Source organism: Oncorhynchus clarkii, chromosome 12 (assembly GCF_045791955.1).
Source record: "Oncorhynchus clarkii lewisi isolate Uvic-CL-2024 chromosome 12, UVic_Ocla_1.0, whole genome shotgun sequence".
In the NCBI taxonomy this organism is placed as follows: domain Eukaryota; kingdom Metazoa; phylum Chordata; class Actinopteri; order Salmoniformes; family Salmonidae; genus Oncorhynchus; species Oncorhynchus clarkii.
Window position 1 is genome coordinate 63,722,376 of NC_092158.1, and position 6,000 is coordinate 63,728,375.

A 6,000-nucleotide genomic window follows, 5' to 3' on the forward strand; every position below is an offset into this window, starting at 1 on the left:
GAGAGAGAGAGAGTGGGGGGTAGAGAGAGGGATGTAGAGAGTGGGGGGTAGAGAGAGAGAGAGAGAGAGAGAGAGCGGAGGAGAGGAGATGGGGGAGAGAGAGAGAGAGAGAGGAGGAGGAGAGGAGATGGGGGAGAGAGAGAGAGAGAGAGAGAGAGAGAGAGAGAGAGAGAGAGAGAGAGAGAGAGAGAGAAAACAGTTTGGGAGTAGTTTTGTGTTCAAGTAGGGGTTGGTAAGGAAAGGGTTGGTAAGGAGAGAGAGCCAGTGGGAGTTACTTAACTCCAGGGGCACCTCTAAGGGGAAGTAAATTACAATTAAAGTCAGATGTATAGGTCATACTAGGGGGGAGAGGAGGAGTGTTTCATGTGTGTGTGTTGTATGTGTGTTAGTGTTCCTGTGTGTGCGTGTGTGTGTGTGTGTGTGGTTAGAAACAGCCACTGTGAAAGGACGACGTAGGGGGAGGGTGTCAGCCAGCAGCAGAGGCACATGGGTAATCTATAGGGTGAACGTCCATGCGGTGAGACCGGTTGTTGCACACATGTTGTCTTTGTGTACTGAAACCCCATATATAGGGACCTTGTGTTTATCTCATAACCACCACCCACAGGGCTGGAGAGCAACTTGTGAAATATACACTAAATAGTCTACCCTCCATGCATGCACCATATAGATACACACCATATAGAAGCCTGCACACACACACACACACACACACACACACACACACACACACACACACACACACACACACACACACACACACACAACAAAGTTACATGCTTATACAGGGCACACACATAAAATAAAGCTATATACCTTAAATTCACACACACATAGATAGCACACATAAGCATACATTCGTTCTCATGCCAAACACACACACTGCTCTAGATTCATAAGGAGCAATGCTCTGGCTTGATGGCTTTCTATCATTTATTCCCCAATGATGGCAGTTTTAGACCATTTCTTCAGGACACAGGAGCCCTTCAGTGAAGTGTAGGGCCTAATAACAAACATATGAATTCTAGCCTGGGTCTCTCTCTGTCTGGAGAGAAGAGCGACCTCTGCTGGCTCAACAAGGTGTGACAGTCCTGAACAACCCTGGCCCAGTTCATGGAAAAGAGAAATAGAATTTGTGCCATTAGGCTGGATTTGAGCCCACTGTGACACAATATATCGGTGCACTAACTGCATGCATGCACACACACGTAGATCATGTTTTTATTTTATCTTTATTCAACTAGGAAAGTCAGTTAAGAACAACTTCTTATTTTCAATGATGGCCTAGGACCCACTCAGGGGCAGAATGACAGATTTGTACCTTGCCAGCTCAGGGATTTGAACTTGCAAACTTTCGGTTACAAGTCCAACGCTCTAACCACTAGGCTACCCTGCCACCCCATTATTGAAGATAATGTATTGATGTCAATGGGATGAAAATTCTAGACTACATTTTTATTTAAAAAAAAATATATATACAAATTATTACAAATTTAACAAAAAACAGCCTGAAAATAATTTGCACGTCATCTTATAGGAAAAGACTCACAGAACCACCTGAAGTCACACATTCAGAGTTGGCACTTCAAGCACAAATATTTCATACTTTGTCAAAAACGACGACTTACTGACTTACATAATTGTGCAACACCATGGGGAAGCGTTGGCCACCGTCTTTCAGCTGGGAAATGTGGATTTCTAATGGTGTGGGCATTTAACCTTCTCAAAACGGAAACTATTGGTTATTTTAAGGTAATTACAGTGTCTTCAGAAAGTGTTCACAGCCCTTGAATTTTTCCACATTTTGTGTTACAGCCTGAATTTAAACTGGGTTAAAATGTGATTTTATGTCACTGATCTAAACACAATTCCCCAAAATGTCAAATGAATTAAAAATGAAAAGCTGAAATGTCTTGAGTCAATAAGTATTAAAACCCTTCGTTATAGCAAGCTTAAATAAGTTCAGGAGTAAAAATTTGCTTAATTAACAAGTCACACAAGAAGTTGCATGGACCCACTCTGTGTGCAATAATAGGGTTTAACGTGATTTTTTGAATGACTACCTCATCTCTGTACCCTACACATACAATGATGTGTAAGGTCCCTCAGTTGAGCAGTGTATTTTGAAAACAGATTCTACCACGAAGACCACGGAGGTTTCCCAATGCCTCGCAAAGAAGGGCACATAATTGGTAGATAAAAAAAGCAAACATTGAATATCCCTTTGAGCATGGTGAAGTTATTTATTATTTATTTATTTGATTTATATTATACTTTGGATGGTGTCTCAATACACCCCTCACTACAAAGATACAGGCGTCCTTCCTAACTCAGCTGTTGGAGAGGAAGGAAACTGCTCAGGTATTTCACTGTGAGGCCAATGGTGATATTCCAAAACATGGATCCTGTTTGCAATAAGGCACTAAAGTAAAACTGCTAAGAATTTGGCAAAGAAATTAATATTTTGTTTGGGGCAAATCCAACACAACACATCACTGAGTGCCACTATTAATTTTTTAAAAACATGATGGTGGCTGCATCATGTTATGGGTATGCTTGTCATCGGCAAAGACTAAGGAGTTTTTTAGGATAACATTTTACAGAATAGAGCTAAGCACATGCATAATCCTAGAGGAATACCTGGTTCAGTCTTCTATCCAACAGACAAATTCACCTTTCAGCAGGAAAATAACCTAAAGCACAAGGCCAAATATACACTGGAGTTGCTTACCAAGACAACATTGAATGTTCCTGAGAGACCTAGTTACAATTTAGCCTTAAATCAGCTTGAAAATCTATGGCAAGACTTGAAAATAGCTGTCTAGCAATGATCAACGACCAACTTGACAGAGCTTGAAGAATTTTAAGAATAATGCACAAATATTGTACAAATCAGGTGTGCAAAGCTCTTAAGAGAGTAAGCCAGAAAAATTCACTACTGTAATTACTGACAAAAGTGATTCTAACATGTATTGGTATTGATATAGATATTTCTGTATTTCATTTTCAATAAATGTGGTGATTCTAACATGTATTGATATTGATATTTCTGTATTTCATTTCAATACATTTGCAAAAGATTTCTAAAAACATGTTTTCAATTTGTCATTACCTGGAATTGTGTGTAGATGGTGAGATTTTTTTATTTATTTAACCCATTTTGAATTGGGACTGTAACACTACAAAATGTGCAATAAGTCAATGGGTATGAATACTTTCTGAAAGCACTGTAAATACATTTCTGAAAACATATTTCAATAAGACTTTCAATAACACTGCTAGCGTAATTTGGGTTAGCTGTTTTGAACTCCACAGATACGACACGTGTAAATTCATTTGCTTAGGCAAAACATATGTATTTTTTTTTATTGTGGCATGGTGTCAGTGAGATTTGAACCTATGCTCTTTTGCTCTCTATCCATGGAATTAATCCACTATGCCACCAGAAAAACATGCCATGTTTTTTTATCTCAGAAAAAGCTGTTCATTTTTAGTCTATTCACACAGACTCTGTTTCAAATGAAACAGGCCCTTATTAAGATCAGATGTGGCCAACTAATGGACAAACTTAACACATTTAACAAGATATAATTTTTTTGTTGTTGTTGATGCCGAGAACGGAATGTATACGTTTTAAATACTTTAAAAAAAAATCATTACTAAGGTTTTCTTCAGTTTTTTTATGGAAAGTTTTCTTAAAGTTCTGAGAACATGACTTTAAATAGAACCATGAGGAAACCTGTAGAAAATGTATTGCTGAAGTTCTGAAATTCCCACAGAAGAAAAGTGTTTGTTAACATTCTCTGAACAATTTGAGAACATTACTTTCAATAGAACCATGAGGAAACATTATGGGAAGGTTGTATGCAAAATAACCATAGGACCACTACGCTCTCACCAAATTCTAAGAAACATATGGTTCTCAGAATGTTATGTGCCAACTGGGGTGTGCTTCACAACGGTAATGTTACTCATTCATTGACACATTGGCATCATTGATGCTGATAGGATGTGTGTGAAGACAGTAATGGTACAGGTACAAGGTTGGAATTATGCACTGACACTTGAGGTTTGCCCTGTAAAGATAATGGTCTGGGCTAACATTTTAAACACATATGGGGTCATCTAGGCTGCCTGTGTGAGCAACTAGGTTTGAACCCAGGTAATCTGTGTGCAACAAGACTGTGCTAGCCTGTTGAGCTAAAGTCTAGGCATTCGCTTAGGGAGATAACACAAGTCTTCAGGACTCAGGAAACTGAAAAGTGCTGCATCAGATGACCCGGCCTCCACAATTGTCCGACCTCAACCCAATTAAGATGGTTTGGGATGAGTTGGACCGCAGAGTGAAAGAAAATCATCCAGAAAGTGCTCAGCATATGTGGGAACTCCTTCAAGATTGTTGAAAAATCTTGCCAGGTGAAGCTGGTTGAGAGAATGCCAAGAGTGTGTAAAGCTGTCATCAAGGCAAAGGGTGGCTACTTTGAAGAATCTCAAATATAAAATATATTTTGATTTGTTTAACACTTTCTTCGTAACTACATGATTGCATATGTGTTATTTCATAGTCTTCACTATTATTCTACAATGTAGAAAATAGTAAAAAATAAAGAAAAACCCTTGAATGAGTAGGTGTGTCCAAACTTTTGACTGGTACTGTATACATTTTTGAAGGGCATTTTTACTTTTAATTAGACAGATAAGATTTAGAATCAACGGGGGAGACAGATTAGGAGAAGACAAATTTGGGAAAGGTGGAGAGGGGGATTGAACCCCAGGTTTGAACTCCAGGGTTGAACCCCAGTACCAGGTTTTCCTGTATGTGGGCCTGCATAAAGGATTGTTGAGAGGAGTTACATCGCTGTGGGAAAGTTTGTGTAAGTCACCCCGTGATTGGTGGGACTTATTCAACAGTCATGAAGAAGCTTCCAGATCTAGACCAGGATCCAATATTGTAGTCAGCCTTCTGGAATATTCTTAGAACATTCTCGATGTAGCGGAGGTGAGTCGGACTCACGTTCTTGTGATGAGGTAGCCCTGCCTGCGACTTCAAAACCAGTGTCACCATCTAATGCATTGATATTCATAGTCGGAGTCCCTGCAGTTGGGTTGCCAAATGTATTTATTTATTTTGGGAACAAAACATTTACACTACAGATTATTGTATGGGACAATATACAAACGTTTTTGAGAAAGATCATTTGACAAATGTAATTTTATTGAGTAAAGGTATTTATAGGTTTCTTTTCAATTTGATAAGAGTTGATAATGCAATTAATAAAAGGTTGTGTCATTAGATTTGGAGTGGAGTTGCAAGAAATTCTGGTGGGAAAAAAAATGAGGTCCCTGCTGAAAAAGTTTGACTACCAATGCTTTAATGGTTAAGATGTTAGTTACCGAGCGGGAGACTGGGGTTCAGATCTCGGGTCATCAGTGGCAGAGATGGAAGGTATTACATCACCACACATACTAGTCTGCCAGAGGACAATAGAATGGTTACTTTCCTCTCTGTTTTATATTTTTTTCAGATATTTAATTATAGAGAATAGACAGGGAAGAGAGGAGCTGGTAGCAGTGATTCCTGGATTCAAACCTACCACATGCGGTCACGAGCATACACGTGCTGATAACAGTGGTGTTAACCACTAAACCACTTCAGTCCAGGCCATTTTTTGGGGGTGTATTTTCTCTCCAATTTCGTGATATCCAATTGTGAACTTGACGAGAAAGGCGAAGGTCGAGTCATGCGTCCTCCGAAACATGACCCGCCAAACCGCGCTCCTTAACACCCGCCCGCACCAATGTGTCGGAGGAAACACAGTTGAACTGACGACCAAAGTCAGCCTACAGGTGCCCGGCTCACCACGAGGAGTCGCTAGAGCGCAATGAGCCAAGTAAAGCCCCCCACCTGGCCAAACCGACCCCTAACCCGGAATACGCTGGGCCAATTGTGTGCCCCCCTATGGGACTCCTGGTCATGGCCGGTTGTGACACAGCCTGGGA